This window comes from Chiloscyllium punctatum, chromosome 6, assembly GCF_047496795.1.
Source record: "Chiloscyllium punctatum isolate Juve2018m chromosome 6, sChiPun1.3, whole genome shotgun sequence".
Lineage (NCBI taxonomy): Eukaryota > Metazoa > Chordata > Chondrichthyes > Orectolobiformes > Hemiscylliidae > Chiloscyllium > Chiloscyllium punctatum.
The window spans coordinates 75,836,120-75,854,827 of NC_092744.1; positions in this window are offsets into that span (position 1 = coordinate 75,836,120).

An 18,708-nucleotide genomic window follows, 5' to 3' on the forward strand; every position below is an offset into this window, starting at 1 on the left:
ACCTCATTAACTGAGTATTTCAACATGAAGTCCTAGTCACATGACTGAAATTGTTAGTTTGTGTAACCTTTAACTGTATAGCTTTGACTTTTGTTCGTCAATGTGCTTATAACACCGAAAGAGTAAGCAGCTCCAAGGTTGGCTAAAAGCTTGCCAGTGGAGTGAACCAAATTCCTAGCTTATAACCATTGTACTATCACAAGTAATCCATCTGCATATGAGCTCCTATGAAAGAACTCAGTCAGCTGAGAAAAGCTCTGTAGGTCAATGACGTATTAGACTCTCTAATTCATTAGTTGTAATCCTAACATATTTGATATGAAGTCATTTGTCATTTATAACTTCTACCCTTTCCATTCTCTGCTCTTTCTTTCTTGAATGCATTTTATGTGGATGTATGTCACAAACCATTCACCCCCAAGGTTTTCAATGCAGTAATGAATCCCACACCTTTGTTTTATTTTGCCATAGGTCATTTTAAATTTGACTTCATAAGCAGGGTTTGGGCAAACATGCCACTGCCTATTCTTAAAATGGAAAAAGAAGAAGAAAATGAAAATAAAGAAACAAACCCATTGCTTTCAAGTGTAGAAGACAGTAAAAATAATTAAGTTTACCTCATCTTCTTGCCCATGACAAAAATTGGGAACCCAAATCTGGATTCGAACATTGCTAAAAAGGAGCACAGATGCCAAGCAGTAAGGCTCTGTACTTGAAGAGTTCAAAATTTACTCCAAGAGGTTATAAAGTGCCTAAGCGGAACTGAGGCATTGTTTCTTGAGCTTGCATTGTGCTTCACTGGAACATTGCAATAGACCCAGCGCAGAAGCATCGGCATGGGAACAAGGTAGTTTATTGAAATGAAAAGCAAATGGAAAGTTGGAGTCATTCTTATGGACAAGAGTAGAGGTGTTCCCTAAAGCAGTCTGCTTTTGGTGTCATCATAAGGGAGACTGCATTGTGAGTAGCCATTTTCAGTTGTCATTACAATTCAGTAGACAAGATTAAAAGAAATGTAAGTGAACTGTTGGTTCACCTGAAAGGTATATTTTGGGCCTTGGAGGGAGGAGGTGACCGTCAAGTGTTACACTTTCTGCTATGGCATTGAAAGGTGTCATTGGAGAGTGAAGAGTGGACCAGGGTGTCACAGATTGAATGGGCCCGTGCAGAATACTGGCAATGGATGGAATGGGAAGATTTGGTGATGGCATCCTGTTAGAAGTTTGGTTTGAAAGATGTAGTTTTCTTCCTTCTAGGGACAATGTCCCAGCATGCCTCTCTAAAAGTGAGCAGGTCCATTGCTTCCCTTAATTGGAACTACCCAACCATTTGGTTCCTGTAGCAGTAGGAATTGTCCCTGAGCTTCAGTTGTCATTACAATACATTGTAACCCTGAATTAAACATTAGCATATTCAACTTTTAATTACAACATGTGTACTAGAAAGAACATATAGCCAAACATGACTGGGACTGTAAATTCAGTGGCTGCCTGGCAAAGCCCTGAGAGAGACAATGAAATGTTATACCTGAAAAGGCGCCAAGAGAACTTCAAACAGCAACTCATCAAAAGGAGATAATGGAGGGGGTTAACTACTCTTCTCAGTAGAAAGCTATCTCCTGTAGATTGTGCCCCAAACTGCAGACATGCTCCTGTGTTACCCATCTGGGAATATACAAAACAAAGATTAAAACCAGTTGTAAACCCTCAACTGTACGTCATTGGGCTGATGTGCTAGGTGTTCTAGTGTCCTGTGAAGGTCACAGCTTGAGGTCAGCTTTAGACACTCTTGCGCTGAAAGTAAAGACAGACTAATGCTTGCCCAGAGTGCTAGAAGGCAGTGAAGTCACTGTTATGAAGAATAAAGGACAAATGTCTGTCAGCTGACTTGCAGAGCCAAGAATCTTGAAAACAACTTTCTCATGATCAACGTTAATGTTGCCAGCATGCTTCAACATAGAACATAGAACATTACAGTGCAGTACTTCGGCCCTCGATGTTGCAACAACCGATCATACCAATCTGAAGCCCATCTAACCTACACTATTCCATGTACACCCATATGATTGTCCAATGACGACTTAAATATACTTAAAATTGGCAAATCTACTACCATTGCAGGCAAAGCATTCCATACCCTTACTACTCTCTGAGTAAAGAAACTACCTCTGACATCTGTCCTATATCTATCACCCCTCAATTTAAAGCTATGCCCCCTTGTGCTCGCTGTCACCATGTTTGGAAAAAGGCTCTCCCTGTCCACCTTACCTAACCCTCTGATTATCTTATATGTCTCTATTAAGTCACCTCTCAACCTTCTTCTCTCCAATGAAAACAGCCTCAAGTCCCTCAGCCTTTCCCCGTAAGACCTTCCCTCTATACCAGGCAACATCCGAGTAAATCTTCTCTGCACCCTTTCCAAAGCTTCCACATTCTTCTTATAATGCAGTGACCAGAACTATACACAATACTCCAAGCGCGGCCGCACCAGAGTTTTGTACAGCTGCAGCATAACCTCATGGTTCCGGAACTCGATGCCTCTATTAATAAAAGCTAAAACACTGTATGCCTTCTTAACAACCCTGTCAACCTGGGTGGCAACTTTCAAGGATCTGTGTACCTGGACACTGAGATCTCTCTGCTCATCTACGCTGCCAAGAATCTTACCATTAGCCCAGTACTTTGCATTCCGTTTACCCTGACCAAAGTGAATCACCTCACACTTATCTGCATTAAACTCCATTTGCCACCTCTTAGCCCAGCTCTGCAGCTTATCTATGTCTCTTTGTCACCTACAACATCCTTTGTTGCTATCCACAACTCCACCGACCTTAGTGTCATCTGCAAATTTATTAACTCACCCTTCTACGCCCTCATCCAGGTTGTTTATAAAAATGACGAACAGCGGTGGACCCAACACTGACCCTTGCGGTACACCACTAGTAACTGGACTCCAGGATGAACATTCCCATCAACCACCACCGTCTGTCTTCTTTCAGCAAGCAAATTACTGATCCAAACTGCTATACCTCCCACAATCCCATTCCTCCACATTAGCCTACCAGAGGGAACCTTATCGAATGCCTTGCTGAAATCCACATACACCATATCAACTGGTTTACTCTCATCTACCTGTTTGGTCACTTTCTCAAAGAACTCAATAAGGTTTGTGAGGCACGACCTACCCTTCACAAAACCGTGCTGACTATCCCTAATCAAATTATTCCTTTCTAGATTATTATAAATCCTATCTCTTACAACCTTTTCCAACACTTTACCAACAACTGAAGTAAGGTTCACTGGTCTTTAATTACCAGGGTTGTCTCTACACCCCTTCTTGAACAGCGGAACCACATTTGCTATCCTGCAGTCTTCTGGCACTATTCATGTAGACAATGACAATTTAAAGATCAATGCCAAAGGCTCGGCAATCTCCTCCCTGGCTTCCCAGAGGATCCTAGGATAAATCCCATTCAGCCCAGGGGACATATCTATTTTCACACTCTGCAGAATTTCTAATACCTCTTCCTTGTGAACCTCAATCCCACCTAGTCTAGTAGCCTGTATCTCAGTATTCTCCTCGACAACATTGTCATTTTCTAGAGTGAATACTGTCGAAAAATATTCATTTAATGCTCCCCCTATCTCCTCTGACTCCACACACAATTTCCCACTACTATCCTTGATTGGCCCTAATCTTACTCTCGTCATTCTTTTATTTCTTAAATACCGATAGAAAGCCTGAGGGTTTACCCTGATCCTATCCGCCAAAAACTTCTCATGTCTCCTCCTGGCTCTTCTGAGCTCTCTCTTTAGGTCTTTCCTGGCTACCTTGTAATCCTCAAGCGCCCTAACTGAGCCTTCACAGCTCATCCTAACATACGCCTTCTTCTTCCTCTTGACCAGAGATTCCACTTCCTTCGTAAACCACGGCTTCCTCGCTCTACAGCTTCCTCCCTGCCTGACAGGTACATACTTATCTAGGACACACAGGAGCTTTTCCTTGAATAAGCTCCACATTTCTAATGTGCCCATCCCCTGCAGTTTCCTTCCCCATCCTATGCTTCCTAATTCTTGCGTAATCACATCGTAGTTGCCTTTCCTCCAGCTGTAACTCTTGCCCAGTGGTATACACCTATCCCTTTCTATCACTAAAGTAAACATAACCGAATTGTGATCGCTATCACCAAAGTGCTCACCTACTTCCAAGTCTAACACCTGGCCGGGCTCGTTACCCAGTCCCAAATCTAATGTGGCTTCGCCCCTTGTTGGCCTATCTACATACTGTGTCACAAAGCCCTCCTGCACACACTGGACAAAAACTGACCCATCTATAGTACTCATACTATAGTGTTCCCAGTCAATATTTGGAAAGTTGAAGTCCCCCATGACAACGACCCTGTCTCTCTCACTCCTATCGAGAATCATCTTTGCTATCCTTTCCTCTACATCTCTGGAACTATTCGGAAGCCTATAGAAAACTCTCAACAGGGTGACCTCTCCTTTCCTGTTTCTAACTTCAGCCCATACTACCTCAGTTGACAAGTCCCCAAACATCCTTTCTGCAATTAATACTGTCTTTGACCAACAATGCCACACCTCCCCCTCTTTTACCATATTCTCTGTTCTTACTGAAACATCTAAATCCTGGAACCTGCAACAACCATTCCTGTCCCTGCTCTATCCATGTCTCCGAAATGGCCACAACATCGAAGTCCCAGGTACCAACCCAAGCTGCAAGTTCACCCACCTTATTCTGGATGCTCCTGGCGTTGAAGTAGACACACTTCAAACCAACTTCTTGCTTGCCGGTGCCATCTTGCGTCCCTGAAACTTGATTTCGGACCTCCCTACGCTCAACCTTTTCTATACTCGAACTACAATTTTAGTTCCCATCCCCCTGCTGGATTAGTTTAAACCCACCCCAATAGCCTTAGCGAATTTCCCCCCCAGGATATTGGTACCCCTCTGGTTCAGATGAAGACCATCCTGCTTGTAGAGGTCCCACCTACCCCAGAAAGAGCCCCAATTATCCAAGAATCCAAAACCCCCCCTCCTGCACTGTCCCTGTAGCCACGTGTTCAACTCTTCTCTCTCCCTATTCCTTGCCTCACTAGCACGTGGCACGGGCAACAAACCAGAGACAACAACTCTGTTCATCCTAGCTCTGAGATTCTATCATTGCTCCCTGAATTTCTGCCTTAAATCCCCATCGTTCTTGCAACCACACAAATATATGACTTCCCAGAAGTCCTTCGCTCCTCCTTCGTACCTCTCGGCAAATGGAGGCCCGACTCCCGAAGTAAGTCCCTTTTAATGTGGGAAAACTCACCCTTCCCAGCAGCCCTTGTTTCACTACTCCTTCTCTCCTCGCCGCTCTGGCAAAATGGAGGCCCAACTCCCGAGGTAAGTCCCTTTTAATGGGGGAAAACCCACCCTTCCAAATGATCTTTCCCATTCTTTCCATCGCCTGTCCTACCTAGTCCCTGTGCCTGTCTGTTCTAGATCTTTGGAGTTATGATGCCTGCCAGGTATTCCCAAGGAAGCTATGGGCCAAATGGAAGCAAGCCATTTGGCCCATAGAATCCACACCAACCCTCTGAAGAGCATCTCACACAGATTTACCCCCTACCCTATCCCTGTAACCCTGTGTTTCCCATGGCTAACCCACCTAGCCTGCACATCCCTGAACAGTATGGGCAATTTAGCATGGCCAATCCACCTAACCTGCACATCTTTGGACTGTAGGAGGAAGCCAGAGCACCTGGAGGAAACCGATGCAGACGTGGGGAGAATGTACAAACTCCACACAAACAATTGCTCAAAGGTGTAATCAAATCCGCTGTCAGGCAGCAGCACTAATCATTGTCTCACCATAACATCTAGACAAGACAGGCACAGGGACTAGGTAGCACAGGCGATGGAAAGAATGGAAAGATCATACATGGCATCAGATCAGACATGAACACAGAAATGTCTTGCTGATTACCATATACCACCCTTTCAGCTGATGAATCACTGCTTCTCCATATTGAATGCAACTTGGAGGAACATTTGAGGTGGTAACGATACAAAATACACCATGGTTGGGAGAGTTCAAAGTCCATCAACAAGAGTGGTATGGCACCGTCACTACTGACCATACTGACTGAGTCCTGAAGGTTGTAGCAGATAAAGCAGATGGTGGAAGAACCAACAAGGTGGGGGGAACAAGTACACTTGGCCTCATCCTCATAGATCTACCTGCACAGATGCATTGCTAAAACTATATAAATAGAAGTGACCAGCAAACAGTCATTGTGGAAATAAAATTCCATCTTCACATCGAAGATGTCTTCCAACTTATTGTGTGACACCACCATTGTGCTAAATGGGATAGACTTCAAAGCCATTGGGAAATCAGCTGTAGCTCAATAGCACCAAAGCACAATCTGTAAATTTGTAGCTAGGCATATCCCTTACCATAAAGCAGGGGAACAACCATAGTCCAATGGAGAGTCCAGGAGGGCATGTCAGGAGCAGCACCTAAAAATGAGGTGTCAATTACTAACAAGACCACTTGTATGCCAAATAAAATTAGGAACAAGTGGTACTTAAAGCTAAGCGATCCCACACCCAAAAGATCTGATCTAAGCTCTATATTCCTGCCAATTCCAGTCATGAATGCTGGTTGACATTAAAAAACCAAGAAAGGGGTGAAGACTCCACAAAAATGTATTCTCTTGAGTGCATGAAATGAGGTTGAGAACCCTTGGGCTTCACCTGACCAGCTCATAATGCATTGCATCCACATACATCCCCAGGGATGCGTGCATGTCTGTTGTATATTAGGAGCTATGATAGATAAAAAGTGGCACTGAGGCCACAATCAGATCAGCCATGATCTTTTCAAATGGCAGAACAGGCTTGATCAGCCTACTCCTGGTCCTAATTTATATGTTTGTATGGATATATTTGGCCAACTCCAGTATCTAAAGAATATGCACAAATATTGAATCATGAGACTGTAGCTGAAGAAATAAGTGTTCTTGCTCATTAGGTTCCTGAACATATGAGTGATGCATATGCTGATGTGGTTGATTAACCATCTATCCTTCTGAGAAACAAGATGCCAATGGTGTTTCTAACCTCATGGATTCTCCCATAAAATGTGTTGAAAGTACCTGCACAAATGATGAGCTACAAAGTTACCCTGAGCCAGGGCTGAACCCAAACACAATCCCTGCCATTTGACAAGATCTCAGATTAATGAAGGAAATGCTGCCTCCAATGCTGATTGGCATGTTTAGTTATTATAGCTCAAACCAAACTGTTAGTTCCACGATTGCTCTGTGACAGCAGCCAATGCTTGTTGTTGAGAAAGCAACTCATTAGTAGGCTGCTTCTCACCCTGACTTCAGATCAAATTCTGTGGGGCATTCAGCTTGATAGGTGTGTAGAGATTAGCCTTTGTTTTAAGCCTTGGCATCGCCATGGTAGGCTGGTATCTGGTGCAGCCCTGCTGGCTAGCGGTCTTGGTGGGCGTAGACTTTATTCTTTTTCTGGGATTACTTGGCATTTTTTTGGGGCAGCCATTGGTGAGCTAGGGATGGGACAGAGGTTCATGCCTAGAGGCTGGACCAACAGTTAGCCAATTTCCAGCTGTTGGTTTCATATTGAAGGCAAGCTCTCAGCTGTTTAGTTACCACTTTAAAGTTTTCAGCAATCATCAGCCTTTGTCAAGAATTTGCCCACTGAAGATTTTTTTTTATTCAGGATTTTTCATAGAATCTCCACAGTGTGGAAGCAGCCCATTTGGCCCAACGGGTCCACACCAACCCTCCAAACAGTATCCCACCCAGACCCATTCCCCTATCCTATCACTCTACATTTCCCCCAAAAAATGCACCTAACTGACACATCCCTGAATACTATTTAGCATGAACAATTCACCTATCCTGCACATCCTTGGATTGTGGGAGGAAACCCATGCAAACATGGGGAGAATCTGAAAACTCCAAACAGACAGTCACCCGAGGATGGAATTGAACCCAGGTCCCTGGCACTGAGAGGCAGCAGTGCTAGCCACTGTGCCCCCACTGAGTTTCCAGCCTGATTCCAATCCTGATCAGACAAAAAAAAGCCAAACTTTGCTCAGTTTCTACCCTTACATTTCCTGGTCAGGAGCCTCCTGCTACAAAACAGTGCTTATAAATGCAGGAATGCTAGTAGCAAGCAATGGAGTGGATCAACATTGACTCTATTGAGCCTTTCTCAGCAGGAAGTGTGTCATATTTTAGGTTTAAATGTCCTACAGCACCCTTAACGGCAAATGAGAAAAGGTAAATTAATAAGGTAAGTATAGGGATAGGTTGGCAGGGTGGCTGGAGATGGCCAGAGGGTTAAGGCAACAGTTGTGTAGGGTACCAGGTAGAGGCAACATGACAGATAGGAGGCAGTGTGACAGTTGGATAAGGGACAGGGTGCCAGGTGGGTATGGAAGAGTGTGCCAGTTGAGAGATGGTGGTAGAGTGCCAGGTAAATGAGGGGTTAGGTTGAAAGATAAGTGTGCCAGATTGGTAAGGAGTTGGGTGGAACATAGGTGATGGTGTAGGCTGGCAGCTGAGCAAATGGTGTAGTATTCCAAGCTGGTGAGGGGTTAACGTGGCTAAGAGTGTATCATAGCAAGTTGGTGCAGAGTAGGGTGTCAGAGTTGATGAGGGGTTAATGTGATAGGTAGTTGAAGGGGCAGGATGTCAGTCAAGTGGATAAGTGTTTCAGGCAGTTCAATGGTTCAGGCCAGGAGTGAGGTTTGGGTTCAGTGAGGTCAGGTTCGGTTTGGTCAGAAGTGCGGGCTCAGGAAGACTATGGAGATGGTGGGAGATCAAGCTGGGTGCACACATGCAAAGAAATACCAAAAGAAGTTCAGGCTCAGTTGGAGTATTGTGTCCATTTCTAGTTATTACAGGAAGGATTTTCAGGCCTTAATTAAGGGTGAAGAAGAGATTTACTCAAATGGTATCATGGACTACAGTTACTTTGAGAGACTGAAGAAAATGGAATTGTTGGATTGAATTTATAATTGTCACATACTGAGATACAGTGAAAAGTGTTGTTTTGTATGCTCACCAGACAAAGGATAGTGAAGAGGGATTTAGTATGCTTTCCTTTATTGATCAGAGCATTGAGTGAAGGAGTTGGGAGGTATGTTGCTGCTGTACAGGACATTGCTTTGGCCACTTTTGGAATATTGTGTGCAATTCTGGTGTCCCTCCTATAGGAATGCCTTTGTGAAACTTGAAAGGGTTCAGAAAAGGTTTACAAGGATGTTGCCAGGGCTGGAGAGTTTAAGCTTTCAGGACAGGCTGAATAGGCTGGGGTTGTTTTCCCTGGAGTGTTGGAGGCTGAGGGATAACTTATAGAGGTTTATAAAATCATGAGGGACATGGGTAGAGTAAATAGACAAGGTCTTTTCCCTGGGGTGGGGGCGTCCAGAACTAGAGGGCATAGATTTAGGGTGAGAAGGGAAAGATTCAAAAGGAACCTAAGGGCAACTTTTTACGTAGAGGGTGGTGCGTGTATGGAATTAGCTGCCAGAGAAAATAGTGGAGGCTGGTACATTTAAAAGGCATCTGAATGGTATATAATAGAAAGGGTTTGCAGGAATATGGGCCAAATGCTGGCAAATGGGACTAGATTAGTTTGGGATATCTGGTCAGCATGGATGAGTTAGGCCACAGGGTCTGTTTCCATGCTATACATCTCTATGACTCTATGACTATAAATCACACCTTCCATAACTACATCAGGGTAACAGATCAGAATGCAGAATTTGGTGCTGCAGCTATCGAGAAGGTGCAGAGAAAGATAAACTTTCATATACGAGAGTTCCATTCATAAGTTTGAAAACAGCGTGGAAGAAGATGTTCTTAAATCTGTTGTTCAAACTTCTGTATCTTCTGCCTGATGGAAGAGGGTGGAAGAAAGTATACCCAGAGTGGGAAGGGTCTTTGGTTAGCTGCTTTCCTGAGGCAGCAGCAAGTATAAATGGAGGCAATAGAAGGAAGGCAAATTTTTGTGATGGACTGGGCTGCATTCACAAGTCTCCACAATTTCTTGTAGTCTTGGCACAGCATTTGCCATACCTAGCTGTGGGGCATCTGGATAGGAAGCTTTTCATGATGCATCTATAAAAATTGGTACAAGTTATTGGGACATGCTGAATTTCCTTAGAGTTCTGAAGAAAAGAGGCATTGGTGTGCTTTATTGACTGTAGCATAAATGTTGATAGACTAGGACAGATTGTCGGTGATAGGTGCTTTAGGAACTTAAAGCTCTCATTCACCTCCACCTCTGTACCGTTGATGCAGACAAGGACATGTCCTCCATTCTGCTTCCTGAAATCAATGACCAGCTCCTTCATTTTGCTGACATCAAAGGACAGATTGTTGGCTTTACACCATGCCACTAAGATCTACGTCTCTTTCCTATACCGTGTCTCCTCATTGTTTGAGATCCAACCCATGATGGTGGTGTCATCAGTAAATTTGTAAGTGGACTTAGAGCTAAATTTGGCCACGTGGTCATGAGTGTTTAAGCAGTGTAGTAAGCGGCTGAGTATGCAGACTTGTGGGGCACCAGTGTTGAGGATTGTTGTGGGGGAGGTGTTGTCACCTACCCTTATACTTATTGCAGTCTGCAGGTCAGGAAATCAAGGATCCAGTTGCAGAGGGAAGAGCAGAATCCTAGGTCTCATAGTTTGGAGATTGGTTTTGTTGGAATTATGGTGTTAAAGGTAGAGTAAAGTCAATTGGTAGAAGAATTCAAAATAATAAAGTACTTAGGTAAAATAAATAAGAAGAAACTGTTTTTCATTGCTGGGAAATCAGTATCCAGAGGAAATACGTTTAAAGGATGCAGCAAAAAAAAAGCCCAGAGGTAAGATGATGTGACATTTTTAGGCAATAGATTGTTTTGATATATAGATACTCTTCCTTAAGAGGTGGTGGAACCAGATTTTTTCCATTCATTCATGAGATGTAGATGTCACTGGCTGGGTCAGCATTTATTGCCTATCCCTAATTTCTCTGAATAAAGTGGTGGTGAGCTGCCTTCTAGAACTACTGCAGACCATTTGGTGTAGGTAGAATGTCTTTAGAAAGGGAGTTGCAGGATTTTTTACTGAAGAAAATGGGTTCAGGTGGGTTACTCTTTGGAGGGTCGGTGATTCATTTTCAAGTCAGAATGGTGAGTGGCTTGGAGAGGAACTTGCAAGTGATGCTGTTCCTATTTATCTGCTGCCCTTGCCCTTTTAGATGGTTGTGATCGTGGGTTTAGAATATACTGACCAAGGATCTACGGTGAACTTCTGCTGTGCATCTTGAAGATGGTAGGCATTGCTGCTACTGAACGTCATGGGGTAAGAAATAGATGCTTGTGGATGTGGTGCCAATTAAGTGGCTGTTTTATCTTGAATGATGTTGAGCTTCTTAGTCCCATTAGACCTGCACTCATCCAAATAAGTGAAGAATATTTCATCACACTCTTGACATCTACCTTGTAAATGATCAACAGGTTTTGGAGAATCAGGAGGTGAGTTACTCGCTGCAGGATTCCTGGTCTCTGACCAGTTGTAGCTACAACACTTGATGTGACAAGTCCAGTTTAACTTCCAGTCAATGGCAACTCCCAGATATTGGTTGTGGGGGATTCAGCGACAGTACTGCCCTTGAAAGCCAAAGGTTCTCTCTTGTTGGAGGTGATTATTTCCAGGCATTTGTGTCACGTGAATGTCACTTGTCATTTGTTTCTGGACAGCTTAGACATGCTGAAGGTCTTCTTGCCAGAGAAAAATGCCCCCCTTTCCCCCCCCCCCACCCCCCCCCCCCACCACCCCCAGCTTGAACTATCACAGGTTGGAAGGGGGCAGCCCAGGTAGATATTGAGGAATAACCTCAGGAATATCCTTCTGAGGGGCCTATGGGTATGATCTTCCTCCATCTGGACGTCTCCTTAGACTGCCTATCCCCTTATGAGCAGGGATACCTACCAGGCTGTGCTGGTTTGGCCTTCTTTGGAATACCCCATCCAACAAGGCTTCTCAGACCCTGTTGAAGAATTGCACCACATTCCCCTTGCCTGGTATCTTCCTGATGAAGGGCTTTTGCCCGAAACGTCAATTTCACTGCTCGTTGGATGTTGCCTGAACTGCTGTGCTCTTCCAGCACCACTAATCCAGTATTTGGTTTCCAGCATCTGCAGTTATTGTTTTTACCTGGTATCTTCTGTTACTGAGCAGGGCAACTTCCGAATGTCATTGCTCTGCCATGGTGTACAACAGTCTTTTAAATATGCATGAGTGCCAGGGATGCTGGTTTCTTGTGGTATACCCAGTGAGTGGTAAGTTCTCCTGGGAGTGGCAGTTGGTAGTATGAGGTCAGAATGGGGCAAGAGGGCACCATGGGGGCACAGTAGATAGTTAAAGAGGTCCGATTGGTAAGACACAGTGTGAAAAAGACTTGCCAGGCCTCTCGGAGGGAAAGCCTCCATGAAACTTGACAAAACTGACATTTAGGAATAACATGCCAGAGAGTCTATTGTCTCTATAAGACAGTGTGAACATATGAAAGGAGCAGATCTGGCTTGTTGCATACCAGGGCAGACCCCTCAAAACATTTCAAGAAAGTGACCCAGACCTTAATTTTGCTAGTTGTTTTAAGCAGGTTCCAGGATGTTCCAGGAGGGATGCAACTGGTCAAACCACATAGTTTTAAACAAAACAGAATTGATTTACATGATTACTGAATGAAACACAAATGAAAGAGAACAAAATACCAAATAACTTAATCTATCCGAAAACCCAACAGATTATCTCAATTTGATGATGCTGTTCCTAGTACTTGCAACAACCCCCATAAAGATCCCTTGGCACAAAAGGTAAAATTATACACAGGGTCTTACAGGAGAGATGTCAGAGAGAGAGGAAGTTTAGCATGGACCTGCTTCTTTTGGTCCATTAGCTTTTACAACTACCTGACTGCTTTCAGTGAATAGCCAGACCAAACCAAAACTAAATCAAATCAGAGAAAAGCTGAGTTGGGAGAACTGGCCACTCTCTTTTCATTGTACAAGTGTTTTTTTTAAACTTAAAAGCCTTTTAACTGAGGCAGTATCTGTTAGCTATAATCAAATTGGCCCTAAAACCCTTCAACTCCAGACTTCTCAGAATCTATGTTTTTATGACCTCCTGAAAAGAAAGCCAAGGACAACATAACCTTGTTAAAGGAGCAGCATTGTCACAGACAATTAACATGATTAGGTGGTGTAGCTTCACTCAGTAGGATGATCCCTGGAATGACAGGTCTAGCATATGAGGAACGGCTGAGGATACTGGGATTGTATTCGTTGGAGTTTAGAAGATTAAGGGGAGATCTAATAGAGACGTACAAAATAATACATGGCTTTGAAAAGGTGGATGCTAGAAAATTGTTTCTGTTAGGCGAGGAGACTAGGACCCGTGGACACAGCCTTAGAATTAGAGGGGGTCATTTCAGAACGGAAATGCGGAGACATTTCTTCAGCCAGAGAGTGGTGGGCCTGTGGAATTCATTGCCACGGAGTGCAGTGGAAGCCGGGACGCTAAATGTCTTCAAGGCCGAGATTGATAGGTTCTTGTTGTCTAGAGGAATTAAGGGCTACGGGGAGAACGCTGGCAAGTGGAGCTGAAATGCGCATCAGCCATGATTGAATGGCGGAGTGGACTCGATGGGCCGAATGGCCTTACTTCCACTCCTATGTCTTATGGTCTTATGGTCTTATTTCATTGATGGTAGATACGTATGCTGTCTGATATGATATCTTCAGTATTTGAGATGTCATCCGGTGTGACAGGATGCTGAAGATTTGCAGTTTGGATACTTTGTCTATTTCTCTATAAGACCTGACCATTGCTCATTATAATGTCATATGACCCAGACTGGATACATCAATCTAGTATTTTTACATGAACCCATGCATTCTTATGAAAGTATCGAACTCTGAAGCTTTGACCTAGTCTAAGTTGGGTCAAATGCCTTCATATGATTTGGATAATTTTCTCCAGCCTTTCCAATAATACCTCATACACGTGTAGTTGTGTGGTGAGAGAGTGGGAGGGAACGAATGTGTGGATCTGTCTCCTAAACATGGGTGCTGTCACTGAGGGGAAATTGTTTCCTAAAGGCAAATACATAGATTTAACATAGCTATTCAAAACTCTTGTCAATTTGCTTCACATTTACTTTTAAATTTGCAGTGTGAACAATGCGTTCTGCCAGACTATTTGACGGAGCAGGGTGAAGGGAAGAGGTAATAGATTGAACACCCAACTTGATGCATGTCTTGAAGAGGTGCGCAAGTATTCTGTGGACTACTGTCAGACACAATGTGCTGAGGTACGCCGAACGTACTGAATATACCAGTCAACGTGGCAACAATTATTGCACCAATGGTTTCTTTGATTTGTTGCACAAAAGGGATTTTGTTGAAATAGTCAGTCACCATAATATAAGTATGCACTCGGAAAATATCAGTTACAATCTTACACCATCACTCAGAAGGAATCTCATGTGGAAGGAGAGGTTCTCTCATTCATTAAATTTGATGTGATTGACACCTATCACATGACTTATTAGATGTTAGATTTTTCTATAAATAGCAGGCCAAGGTATTGTTTTTCACTGTGACCATGTGACCTATATGTATATGGTCTAGTACATCTTGACATAAGGCTTACAGAATTATGACTTGTTAGCCTTTCAAGATTACAATCTTGGAAACTCCTAGTTCACCTCTGAATGACCATAATGAATCTATGAGATCAGGGCCTTGTTGGGTGTTTTCAAATGACCCATCAATGATGGTTTTCTTGAGATGTTGTAGCTGGTCACCATCTGAATTCACTGTGCTTGAATGAGACCAAACATACACAATCAATGTTGCAACTTTGATCTTTGGTGTTGCAATTGACGGATTTGTCACTTCATTGGTCATAATAGCATGAAGGTCCATGCATGTGTGGAGACCGAAAACAGAAAGTTCATTTATTTCAACTATGGAAAAGTTGGAGGTGTCCAGATCAGTCGTCAGTATTTAAGGTTATCATGACAATGGATCAGCATTCAAACTACCTATGGACAAATTGAACTTTTAATTCTAATGTCTTTTTTTAAATAGGACCACTATAGCCAAAAGATGACCTTGACTGTAAATTCAGTGACTCTCTGGCTGTGTTCTGAGTGGGCCCATGAATTGTACAGAGTGCTATACTCTACAGAGTCAGGAAAAATTCAAACAGAAACACTAAAAAGGAAAGATAGCATGATAAAATCAAACAGAGAAATGCAGATGCTGGAAATCTGAAACAAAAAACAGAAATAGCTAGAGAAACCCAGCAGGACAGACAGCATATGTGGAAAGAAAACAGTATTAACTTTCTAAGTCCAGTGACCCTTCTTCTGACCTGATAGGATCTGGGAAAAAGTGTTATTTATCTTGATGGCGACAGATAGTGGAGATGGAACTCAGAGAGAGAGAGAGGAACAAAGGAATTGTTGATATTAAATTATGGATGAAGAAAAGCTAGACAGGTGAAACTGCTGGTGAAACTCAACAGGTCTGGCAGCATCTGTGCAGAGAAAGCGGAGTCAATGTTTTGAGTCCAGTGATCCTTCAACACCCACAGTCCTTTTGTTTTATTTTAAAATATGAAAACGTTTGTCAGGATATTTGTATTAATTGTCACAAATATCAAAAAAAATGTATAATCTTTCAGTATCCAGAGTAAAATTTTATTTATCAGCTGTTTGCAGATCCATAAAGATTTATATTTCTTTAAAGAACTGAAGTTGTCACAGAGTTTCAGTGGCATGCCAATCCATTGTTATGTATTTGATTTCCATATTTCCGTTCTCTAAAATCCCAGTGTAAAGATTCCTACTGCTGTGTAAGGCTTTTGTGTCCTTGCTGTCTTCTCTGAATTTTTTATTGTGTGTTGCTGACACTTTAAAAATTGTAGGCTTGTAGTAGCACATTTTTGCCTGTAGGTGGTGGTGATGATGTTACTTTTAAATATAATGGATTTGAGTGATGTCTGGACACAGAACAGGTTTTCTTAGCATAGGAAAAAAATCAGTGTTTTTAAATAGTATTTTCTTCCAGAGGCGTTTGAAACTGTCTCAAAGTCTTCCTTGTGTTTCCAACCTGTTTATGTCAGATTTGCTTTTGCCAGCCAGCACTATTCCCATTGACAGAATAATGAAAGGCTTTTATCTGAAATGTCGATTTTCCTGTTCCTCAGATGCTGCCTGACCTGATGTGCTTTTCCAGCACCACTCTAATCTAAACAAAGAGTAATGCCAATATGCATTTTTTTAAAATGTTCAGGGATGAAGGTAATATATGTGCATCAAATTGTGTGAGATAGGAAATTCTGCTTACTGTTTGATTAAACTGTGGTTGACATAGCAACAGAGGAATAGGAATGGGCCATTCAGCCCTCTTGAGCCTGTTCGACAATTTAATGAGATTATGGCTGATCTGTGGAATAACTCCATTAGAAGCTGAGTAAACACTGACAGTGGCAAAGTGTGCAGCATGTTGAGGACACAGTGGTCAGCAGGATCTGAGGTTTGTGCAGAAATAGTAAAGAACTTAAGAAGTAGGAACATTAGTAGGCTATTTTGTCCTGTGTGAAATCAAGATGTGACATTTGCTTGACAACAGCAAAGTGCTGAATGATAGAGTTGAATCATACAGTGTCAATCTCCGATGACAGCCTGTCAATTTCTCATTAAACTTTGGAAAAGTATTATCTAATGAAAGAAGGTCCGATAAAAAAAGACTCCCACAGAAGAGCCTCCCTATGTCCTCTCGGCTGCTCACAAAATGAATATTTGGTTCCTGAAACAATTTGTTACATCACTTAAAATTAGAAATTGAACTTTGGATATTTTCCAAATAACCTGTTCCAAGATGTTAAATGCGTACCTCTAGAGTAGGTAGGCCTTGAACCCAAACCTCCCAGCCCAGAGGGAGGGACACTACCACTGCACCACAAAAGCAACCAGAAATCAAAACTTGCATTATACCCTGTATTTCAGACATTTTAAAAACAACCCCTTCATTCATTTCTAATTTACTTTCCAAACGTGCCTCTTTCTAATCTATATTCCAATGGCAGAAAGCTCCTTGAGCTAATATGGACATTTGTATCATTAAAGCTGTCTATTCCCAGCCCTTACTGTTCAGCTAACCTAGTGCATAAATCTTAATGTACAACCTTACAGCAAATATCAAGGCTCCATACAAAATAAATTATAACAGTTTCTGGAGAAATCAGGGATTAGTCTTGAAAATGTATCACAAACTTACCCACAGTCCACCCAATAAAAGGACTAAAATGCTCCCCTTCTTTAACAGCTCCATCAAATGCTACAGAATGTCAAAAACAAACCATTTCTGCAGTTCACAGAATAGTTTAGGAAAAATGTTATATTGTCTCTTTTTGGCAATGATAGCATGAGATCGACATTGATGTGTGATATAAACATGACTTATATTACCAGGTGCACATCTTCCATTTCTCCAGTTGAAAAGAAGACAACTAGGGAAGCAGGGAAAAGTCTGCAAGACAAGGAAGCTCCCTCTGCTCCCTCGTACTGAAATCTGAAGGTGTGTTCTGGCAGTGTCACCACCCACAAATTGTCAAAATGCCAACAGATGGATGCATTAAGTGTGAAAGCTGGTGGAGTTGTGGATGAACAGGGAGGGACTTCCTCATGTTTGATGATGAAAGAGAAAGGGGTGAGAGTGGAAAGTGGAAGTGGGACATCTCAACCATGCTGGAGAGAAATCCTCAGGGTAGAAAAATGAAATATTTCAGAAAGACTGGAATGGAGCATGGCATTGTCAGAACAGATGTGGTGGAAATGAAGAAACTCGAAAGAGTGAATAGAGTCCTTTATAGGAATTAGGATGGAAAGCCAGATTGCTATGAGAGTTGGTGGGCTATTATAAGTGGCAATATTATGTCTACTGTGCACCAGCATCTTCATAACCTTTAATCTATTGATATTGTTAGACTGCTCAGTCCATAGTTTAATTTGCACTGTTCTTTCCACTGGCTTTTGCAAGATCCCAAGGCATTCCAATTCATCTAAGTACTCATTTGATGCCTTTGGCCAGTAGCAATTGTACAATTATAGAAGGATTTGGCTATTCTGCCTGTCAAATACATGCCACTCTCTACAACCATAGAATCCCTACAGTGTGAAAGCAGCACATTTAGTCCATCAAGTTCACACCAACCCTCCAAAGAGCATCCCTCCCAGATCCAAACCCCTACCTTATCCCTGTAATCCCGCATTTGGCTAATCCTCCTAACTTGCAAATCCCTGGACACTATGGACAATTTAGCATGGCCAATCCACCCTAACCTGTATATCGTTAGACCATGGGCGAAAACCAGAACCCCCAGAGGAAACCCACAGGGACAATGTGCAAACTCCACACGTTGCCCAAGGATGCGATTGAACCCAGGTCCCTGGTGCTATGAGATAACAGTGTTAACCACTGAACCACCATGCCACCTCAAAGTTGAGTTGCAATATCAACTCATCTACATCCTTTTCCCAAGATCCTATAAATTTTCCCTTTTGCCTTGTGAAAGCCACATTTACATCTGCCTTCTCCA